This window comes from Centrocercus urophasianus, unplaced genomic scaffold (genome assembly GCF_019232065.1).
Source record: "Centrocercus urophasianus isolate 14NV4802_14NV808 unplaced genomic scaffold, USGS_Curo_1.0 seq_12, whole genome shotgun sequence".
Lineage (NCBI taxonomy): Eukaryota > Metazoa > Chordata > Aves > Galliformes > Phasianidae > Centrocercus > Centrocercus urophasianus.
Window position 1 is genome coordinate 2,703,311 of NW_024884364.1, and position 10,389 is coordinate 2,713,699.

The following is a 10,389-nucleotide window of genomic DNA, read 5'->3' on the forward strand; positions in this document are numbered from 1 at the left end:
CAGTCTGGGGAAATGGGGCTTAAGATGCATAGTAAACTACTTGCAGTTAATAAAAAAATAAAGTTTCTTCCTCTCTTCCTCCCACTGCCACATCTATAGAAAACTGCAGAGGTCTGTCAGGTATATCCTTCTTATCCTCTGCTTTCCCTCTCCCTCGTACTCTGACAATCCATGGAGGGATTCAGTAACACAAGATGGAGAAGAAGATGTGCCATAGGGCAGCTCCTCACCTTGTTAGATCTGCGGTCATCTTCCTGTTTATACATGTAACTGTGAGCTTTTCTGAGTTAATGATGCGGCTTAATTGGGCCAATGGGCCTGTGCAGAGTCTAGGCAGAGAGATGTCTTCCTTGCATACATCTGTGCATGAATTTTAAAGCACTGTTTACATGATGCAGACAGACAACATGATAGAAGTAGAAATCAAGTACCTAAACATCTTTGCTTTGAGTGTGATGCCTAGCACTTGTTAGTGAAACTGCACTGGTACAGTGAAAGAGTTCTCTTCTGTTGTGGAGATGCTAGCTTAAACATTTATGGAAAATAAGTGACATTGCAGGCAAGGCCTCTACAGGTTATGAGAACAATGAAGTTGAGGTTAAACAATCTGAGCAAACAACTCTCTTTCTTTGGAAAATGAACAGCTGATGTTGAAAACCCACTGCCTAGTCCTCTTCCAGCTCAATTTGCACCCCTGATAATACAATAGATGGGAATTCTTCCGAATTTAGGCTGAGAGTCCAGAGACAGAATGTGTGGGCAGTCTCAAGCCTTACTAGAAACCTGCCCTGAAGATATTTCACTAGTCTCCATTGATCCTAAAAATCTTGAAATTCACATTGAGAATGTTTTTGGGTTTTTTTAGTAGTTGTTATCATAGTTATGGCTACCAGAACAATTGAGAGTTCTCTACTGACTGACCACTAGACATGGATCAGGGAGACTTCCAGCAGCGAGCGGTTGGAACACTGTCTGTCCTCTGTTATATCACCTATGAAAACATAACGTCAGACAGTGCCATACAAAATACTGGAGGATCTATGCATAACATGAGGAAATGCTACTGCTCATGAAAGTATTCTTCTCAGTAACAGAAAAGCCACAGTTGTGCATAAATGTTGTCTATCTCAAGGCAATTGTTTCATTGCAGCCAATATCTGTAAGCAGACTGCTGATGCCAGGCAGCTTTCAGAAGGAATGGGCACATGATCTGTCGCAAGAGTAGAAGGCCTCTTCCTGAGATATGGAAAAGATAGTTTGATCAAGTGAAAGAAGCAGATTTTTACAAAATAAATCCTAAAGACAGATTTCTTAGAACAGAGGTGACCTGGGAAGTTCTTTGTCCTGATTAACAGCTGACAAATTGGAAAGAAACAGCAGGAAGAAGAATGACAAGTAACACTTGGAAGAAACAGAGGAGCTGTAGCTGGAGGAGAATAAGTTTTTCTTTGTGATTTGTAAACCTCAATACAACAAATAGTATAAATGCCCACAATGAGAGAAAGACTTGCTCTATTACCTTGGTGTGAGAAATGGGGACTTCTAAGCCTATAGTCCCAACTCAATGGAGATGACCACTTGCACTGAGTGAGTGAGTGAGTGAGTGAGTAGTCATTTCAGTTTTGCCAACAAAAAGGATTCTTATCAAGGAAAGCAAATGCCAAGGACATTGATGTAAGAAATGAGAGTAACTCCCCTGCTATCAAGTAAGATAATTAATAAATTAATCATAAATTAATAAAGCAATAAAGATTCAGATAAGTCTATTGTTAATTCTTCTGTCCTCGAGTTTCTGTCTCCTGTAATTAAGAACAGGAAAACAAACAAACAAAAAAAAAAAAAAAACAGCCTTGCTTTTGGACTATTCTGGATGAGAATTAACTGCAGTTAGGCTTCCCTTAAGGTTTTTTGGTAGAAAGTTGTACTTAAAACCTTTGCTCTTTTTGCAGTGATGCCTACCAGCAATTAATTAAAACCTTATTTTAAATACTTGGAAGGATGAACTTAAGGAAGAATAGCCTGTGGATGAAATGAAAACAGTATGCTTACAGTTTACATACTATTTGACTTGATTTTACATGATATACTGTTGGAAGTTATATTTAATTCATAAGGGAAAATAGCTTGCCTCTCTGCACATGCAGTACAGCATAGCTTTGTTCAAATAGGAACTGTGTTCCTCTGTGTGAAAGAAACAGTGGAAAACAGGCATGGTTTATACCTATAACAAAGATCTGTATTTGCTAGGAAGAAAAAGTTTATTGAGAAATACATAGGAAAAAAAATAGCTTCCCACATGTTGCCATCAATTAACTTTGCTTAAATGACAACAGAAAACACGTATGTGTGGATAAGATACGGAATAATAAGAGTATTAACTTCTTTAAATTTTCCTAAAATTTAATAACTAACTTCTATTGTACTTATTTGGAACAATAAGTTGGAATAAATTTGGAATAGTGGGACAGTTATTTGCAAAAGCTCTGCTAGTACTTCCTTTTTGACAAATTCATCCAGTGATGTGCAAAGTTTACCAGAAAAAAAATAAAAATAACTTATTGTCTGTGTTCTTGCTCTTATCATTTTCTCCAAGAAAGACTGATGCTGGAAGGTGGGGGGTGCTGGATGAAATGAGAACTACAACAGCTGATCTCAGGCAGTTCCTCTTAATGGGGTACTTTTTGTTTCTGCAGGTGATCAAGTAACCTACACTGAGGTGAAAAGGAGGTGGAAATCTGACACACAGGATAGTAAACCGAAGACTTCATATCAAAGCACTGTAACACAGCAGGAAGTTTGAAACTTTCTCATTATATGTTATCTGCTTTGTTTATCATTGTAATTACACATTTGCATGTAATGGAAGAGTTGCTCGGTGTTAGATATCCAGAGAGATGTAGGTATGGTTTAGGCAAATTTGAAGTTTGGGGACATTGTGCCTGGGAGCAAGTGGTGACCTTAGGGCACATTGCTGTAGGCAGTGTTGTGTCTGTGCTGTTCACTGCATGCAGCCTGGAACACAGCAGCTCAGTAGAGCTTCTGGCCTCTCCCTTCTTCAGTTGTGTTTTGGTTCAGAAATGTCTGAATTTAAACACTAAAAAAGCATGGGTTACTTGTTTGCTTGTTTGTCTGTTTTGTTTGTTTTCTGAGTTTGTTTTTGTTGCTGTTGTTTGTTTGGTGGTGATTGAGTTGGACTGGTTTTGTTGGGTTGGTTTGCTTGCACAGCATAGCACAGAAAACACTGTGACATGCTGCCAGGAACTGGATGAGATTCTCACATAAACAATGCTAATAACCTTAGAATGTCATGGTATAGATCAGTTCTGGGGAAAAGGAGTTGTCACTCCCCATGTCTGTACCATTAAAAAGGAAAGATTCTGTGAAATATAACTAGGATTCCTCCAAGAAGGAACCAGTTAGATCACCCCAGAAGCAAATGAATGTGCATCATGCAGGCACTGAGTCCTGCTGGAGGACCAGGTCCTGAAGCGGAACAAGTGGCAGACAAACTGCTATCTCATGCCTTTAGCGAGTAGATCTGTACCAAACACAGCAACTCCACACTCATTCAGCCCACAAATACCCCATTTGTATGGAGTACAGGACGGCATCACTCTCCATCTTTTCTGCAGATAATTCTGATCTGTTTTTCTCTGCTCACTGCTGCTGAGAGGATGCTTAGAACATATGGTTAAAGTTTTGCAATAGACACAATAGAAAACTTTTTATTCTTTTTAGGAATGATTTCCACGTATTGTTTTTCATTTCCAGATGCGTTTAGAAACAATAAACAGATTGGCAACATCATTTAAAGCACAGAAATTGAATTATTTTTAGAAAGTGATAGATAATTAGGACTTAATAACTTCTATCTGATCTTTTCTGAAGTGTGAATGTTAAGATGCATAACATTAGGACTGGGACCTGTCCCTAAAGTAAATTTTGTTTTTCAAAGTAAAATAATATTGGATATGAGTTTTAATTTGCATGTATGAGATCAACACGAGTAAAAGATGGAAAGAAAATATTTGCACTCATGCAATGCAGAAGAACAACAAGCTATTTTTAGAAAAGAAAAAGTTAGCTGCGGAAAGTGCTAAGTGAGAAGAAATGTTCCCACAAATGTGCTGGGTTAATCTGGCCTTGCTAGAGGGGAAAAGAAACTGAAAGTTTCAGACAATGTTTCTTATTAAAAGTGGCGGTCAGTGAGAAAGGAAAGTGGATTAAATGCATATCTCATTTGTTATAAAGGTAAAACCAGTCCTGCTGTTATAAAGGTAAAACCAGTTTACTGGCTTCTCTTAAATTCACTCTTATTTTGTGTAGCTGAATTTGGGATTGTACAGCAGAATCAAAAGTATTGTAAGTGATGTAATGTATTGTTTTGACATTTCATCATCTTCTGTTTGTTGAACGCCTTTTTGTACTTCAGTCCTCACCTCCTTCCCTTCTCTGATTTTGCCTATGGTATCCATATTTCCGGGCTTGCAGAATTTTAGAATCAGAAAATCAGTATAGAATCATAGAATAATACGAGGTGGAAGATGCCCTTGAGTATCACAAGGTCAAACTCTTGGCTTCACGCAGGACCATCCAAAAATCAGACCGTATGTCTGAGAGTGTTGTCCAGAATCTCTTGAACTCTGGCAAGCTCTGTGCCATGACCACTTTCTTGGGGAGGCTGTTCCTGACCTCCCTCTTGGTGAAGAACACTTATCTGAATCAACCTGAATCACTCCTGTCTCAGCTTCATGGCATTCCTTCAGGTTCTCTCACTGGTCACCAGAGAGAGATCAGTGCTACCCCTCTGCTCCCTATTGTGAGGAAGCTGTAGGCCATGATGAGGTCTACTCTCAGTCTCCTCCAGGCTGAACAAACCAAGGAACCTCAGCCACTCCTCATATTCTTCCCCTCTATATCCTTTACCATCTCACAGTACTCAAGGTGAGGCTGTAAAAGTGCAGTGTAGAGTGGGACAATCACTTCCTTTGACCAGCTAGCAATTCCATGCTTGATGCACCCCAGGATATGATTGGCTTTCCTGGCTGTCTGTGCACACTGTTGGTTCATATTCAACTCACTGCTGACCAAGACTCCCAGAACACTTTCAGCAGTGTTTTTCCGCAGAATCTCATCCCTAAGTTTATATGCATAGCCAGGATTGCCCTTTCTCAGGTGCAGAACCTGGCACTTGCTCTTGTTAAACTAACTTCATGCAGTTAGTGATTGCCCAGCCCTCTAATTTGTCTAAATCTCTCTGCAAGGCATCTCCACCCTCAACAGAGTCAGCAACTCCTAACACTCCAATATTAAATCAGTATTGTCAGCAAAAATACTCAGAGCATCCTTCAGGCCTATATCCCAGTCATTTATGAAAATATTAAAAGAGAACTGAACTGTTTCTAAAATAGAGCCCTAGGGAACTCCACAACTGACTGGTTGCCAGCCTGATGTAACTCCATTTACTATAACTCTTCTTATCTGACCTGTCAACTGGTTGCTCACCTATTGCATTGTGTTTCTGTCTAACTGTATGCTAGACAAAAGTATACTGTCCAGAAGGATATTGTGAGAAGCAGTATCAAAAGAGTTACTGAAAACCAAAAACATAACATCAGCTAGCTTCCCTTGGTCAACTAGATGGAAGACCTTGCCAAAAAGGAAAGTAAATTAAACAGGACCTTCCTCTCATGAATCCGTGTTGGCTGTAACCAGTAACTGCACTGTCCTTCAGGTGTTTTTCAACAACTCTCAGTGTAATTGTCTCCATAATTTTACCAGGCACTGAAAGTGATACTGACAGTCTTCCAACTACCAAAGCCTTCTTTCTTGGCCTTTTTGAAAATTGGCCAGATTTCAACAATATTTGCCAGCTTTCAGGCAACTGGAACCTCTCCAGATTCCCAAGACTATTGAAAAATAATTGAGGGAGTTTTCATAATTACATCAGTCATCTGTCTGAGTACCCTGGGATGAAACCCTTTGGGTCCCATGGACTTATATGCATCCAGGTGGGGCAGCAAATCCCACGCTAGTTCGAGGTTGGCTGGGAGTTGATCATTACCACAGTCACGATCCTCCAACTCAGGGCACCTGAGGTGCCAAAGCCCATCATCAGTGTTGAAGACAGAGGCAAATAAGGCATTAAACATCTCTGCTTTGTCTATGTCCCTGAGTGTAAGGTGACCATTCTCATCAAATAATGAACAAATGTTTTCTCTGGTCCTCCTTATGATGTTAACATATTTTAAAAAACCTTTATATTGTATCCACCACAGTATTGGCCATCTTTAACTCATGTTCTTCACTGAAACGTCTTTAAAGGTCACAGAAATTAGATGTCCGTTCTAATTCTTGTTTATATTTTATTATTTTTTTTTATCATACAGATCAGTATGAAAAGTGTGAAGGAATAAGGATCAGAGGAACACAAGCACAGATATTCTGGGCAGTATTACAGTGCCAAAAGCAGAAAATGATGAAGGCAGGGATTTAACAACTAATTAAACACATATTTCTTTGTTGTGTTTATAAAGAGTGTTAAAAGTCCATCCGGGAAAAGCAGTCTGTAGAATTCTGAATTACCCATGAAAACTTCTTCAAAAAGCCTGAAGGAGAACATCATAATTTTCTTCTGAGTGTTCAGCTATGTAAATTCAGAATAATCCATGTTAGCACCACTGTTATGAGCCGTTTTCCAAAGGACACTCAGGGACAGAACAGCTAGGTATACTGCTGAGTAAAATGCTCTAGCAGAGCTGTGCGGCCACAGCTGGTGAACTGAACAGTAAGGTGAGAGTACTGGCAAAGCTGTGCACAGCTTCAGAAAATGAGAGGTCATGTTTTTAGGCATCTTCTCAGCATCTAGCATGATAAAAAGTAGAACTAGCCAGGCTCTTCTGATCCTGAAAATGTGAATTCATACATAAGCGTACATAAATAAGGGTTTTATTTTCACCTACTAACTAAAATTATAATATAACTAAGAATAATAAAAACATTTTCCAAAGGAATATTAATTTTCTACAAATACATTTAACTGAGAAATAACAAAAAGCAAACCCAACCTTTTCAATTGTATCTACGGCACATTGAAGATATCCTCATAAACTTCACTTTCTACAGACACTAGATGTGTAGCTCACAGTAACAAGGCTGCTTCTCTCCTACAAGACTCTTTCCCCCAACCCTCTCTCTCCTTACCATGAATAATATGGAAAAAAAAAACTTCAGTTGCTTCTACCTGTTGTGAGACCTTTCTTCCTTTTCTCTTCACTAGCAGCCTGCTCCAAGAACGCACAGTGGTGTTACATTGCCATCATTCTGTACTTCTTTGCAGTGATTCTATTCATCACTGTGATCCTCTTAGCAGTGAATTGTTGAGACAGAAGATGTGGTTCTGCTGAAAAATGGGGTAAGACATTTATATCCATATTTGTGTTTTCATTTAACACTTTCACACTATCAGAAGAGGTACAAGGAAGCATCCTATCTGTATGATAAAGTTTCTGTGAAAAATCCAGTCAGCCAGCAATTCAATGTCACACTGGATAATATCTAGCTCCCCGCTGATGATTCATGGTGCACTTAACTGAGCACAAGTTAGCCAAGAGCTTTGACAGAACTGCCTTTCAGAGCAGGTCTTCAATTTTGCCTCATTATTTAACATAGGCACCTCTCAGTCGTGTATGGAAATAACCCCACCATCCTGCTGTGAAACAAAGCTAATAAGTTGCTGGTGTAGATGGTGGGAATACCTCCAATGGCTGCTCAGGCCAGGATGAACAGGGACCAGCTGAAGTGTCATGAGACAGACAAGCTGTGTTGATCAGTCTGACATTTGAAGACCTAAAGAATAAGATTTTCAGAGAAAATCTTCCCATCCACATCCAGTGCTACCAGGCTCCTCCAAGGGCAGCATTGGAAAAGTAATGTCACCTTCATGCTAACGTAGTTGATATGGCATGTGTGGAGAAAAAAGAGCAAACATAAGCATCCATGCCTATCTCATGTTAAAGCTTTTTGGGAATCTTTTGGTAAATCACTTGGGAAAAGAACATGTTGCATGGAAAGCAGACCTAGAATTAAGACACACTCCTTGTGTCTCCCTGGCAGCTGTCAAATCTGTGCTGAAGACACCATTTTAGATCCTTTGCCAGATGCAGTGTCCCTGCCACTGAGCAGAATTCTCCTCACTGCATCTAAATCACAACATGAGGGGCAGTGGCTCACCAATCATAATTGCTCTACCAGACCTCCACTTCAAGGCATGGCACATTTACCCGTGGTCCCCATGACGCACAAGTGCCTTTCCTTTACTCAAGAGGATCCTTCAGTAAGATGAATATTATTAGTTATGTTTGTTTTTGTTTTGTTTTTGTTTTTCAAGGAAAATCAGATCAGAAAAGCTCTGCTTCTTCAATAAAACAAGACAAGATGTTTACTACTATGTTATTTCCTCTGCATAGAAGAAGACATGCTGACAGCCTGGCCACTCTTCAGTTACTTCTTCCAGGATTTTCACGAAACCTTTAACCTCTCTGTAGATAGGAAAAAATATATTATTGATGTAATAATAGCAGCAACCATCACATGGTATCAGTGCGTGTAACAAGGTACTAACTCAAGCTACTGCATCATAAATTGGATCTTAATCTTAATAAACACAAATGACAAGGACGACCCATTTGAAACATCACTTTTACTGCAACAACTTGATTTTACAGTAATCTGCCATGTAGATAAGCTTTTAGATTTTGATATGACCAAGTGCAAAAACGAATGTTTAAAATAGAGGATATGAATGGTTGTACTAAAAATTTTTTATGAGATCCACACCTGTATGTGATTTTTATTGTTCTGATGGCTTTTGGTGGGATTTATAGGAGTGGGATATTGAAGATGAAGGAAGTCCATTAGTTCATCAGAAAAGTCTCAGTCTCATTCCCCCATGGGCATGAATAAAATTATTCTGTTCTGCTTGTCCAGAGGAGTGTCTCACAGAGTCACAGTATGTTGGTTCTGTCTTGGAGCAGTAATTCATCTTTTGTTTCCATTTTTTTTTCCACAATGAAGTAGCTTCAGTTAAGTCAGAGTCCTTCACTAGAATATACCAGCTCAGATTCAAACAAATTTGTTTATAATCATGATTTCATTTTTCATTATTTTGAATCCTCATCCATTATAATTTCTCTGAGACATGCTGATATCAATGATTTGCAGTTCCTGAGTAGAAGGGACCATACAGTATAGCAAATTTTTGTAGAATTGCTCCCTATGCCTAAGCTTTTCTGTACTTAGGCCATGCTGTTGCTGTTGATAAGTCTCTATGTTTTTATAATATATTTGCAAGAAATCAGTAAAGAAATTTAGTAAAGCACTTGACATACTCATGTTTGTTCTTGCAGTAGTCAGACATATAGCAAATGTATGACTGCAGTGCTTCTGAGCTGTTGTCATGAAGCAAGGTGCTGATCTGATAAGGACTGTCTAAAGACAGAATCCCTGCCTCACAGTGCAAAGCATCAAAAGACTGGCAGAAGAAAATGATTACATTTTTCTTGAGATTATTCTTTCACTTGCCTGGTGCTGTGGGATAAATCCAGATCCAGAAAAATGTAAAAAAAAAAAAAGATAAAAAAAAGAAATGGTGGCAGGAGACTTTGGACATGAAATTGACCCACATATTGTTGTTCTTCACTGCACTTACCTGACTTTAGCTGGAAGATTCTCTCACATATACTCCCAGATAGCCCCTACAGCTAAATCAAATTTCCGGACTAAATTAATTAGTTCCAGCTTTCTTAAGATGCAAGAAAATTTCTGCAATCTTCAAGAGCCACAGTAATGTAGTTTTGCATATATATATATGACATGTGCAATCGTAGCAGATAAAAAAGGAAACAGAGGCAGAAATCATAGTTCCTGGCATTCAAGCCCTTCCAAAGACAAAGTCATCATTTCAGAATGAGGCAGCTTCACAGGAAAGTGAATGCACAGATGCTAAATATACAAGCAAGAATAGGGATATGCATATCAGGACCAATTCGAAACCATCACTTATTTTAAGCCCAACAGGATGTTGTGCAGACAACCAGGTCTCTAGTTACGACAAGCAAATCTTTGGCAATTTCAGTGGCAGAGCCTAGCATCTAAGAAATGCACTGCATAGACACCTGAGTAAGAAGCATGCATATGATGCTCTGTATGTTGCTCTGCAACTCTGAAGGAGATCAAGTAGTTTGTTTAAAGTGAGGAGTAACAAACTTCTAAAAATTGAAGCGACTGTTTTTGCTGGTTACTGAGAAATCAGCACGCTGACTTGTGGTTTTGACAGTGAGCCCACTACACCATTTAAGGCAAATTTAACAAACTTTGGTCTGATCCTGC

General features: G+C 39.1%; 1 long non-coding RNA gene across 1 annotated transcript; it reads left to right on the forward strand.

Moving 5' to 3' along the window:
- Positions 1-7,282: 7,282 nt before the first annotated feature.
- LOC122156149 lies at positions 7,283-8,987 on the forward strand. The gene is made up of 2 exons (XR_006167389.1): positions 7,283-7,414; positions 8,390-8,987. It is a non-coding gene; the product is annotated as an uncharacterized LOC122156149 (long non-coding RNA).
- Positions 8,988-10,389: the final 1,402 nt, after the last annotated feature.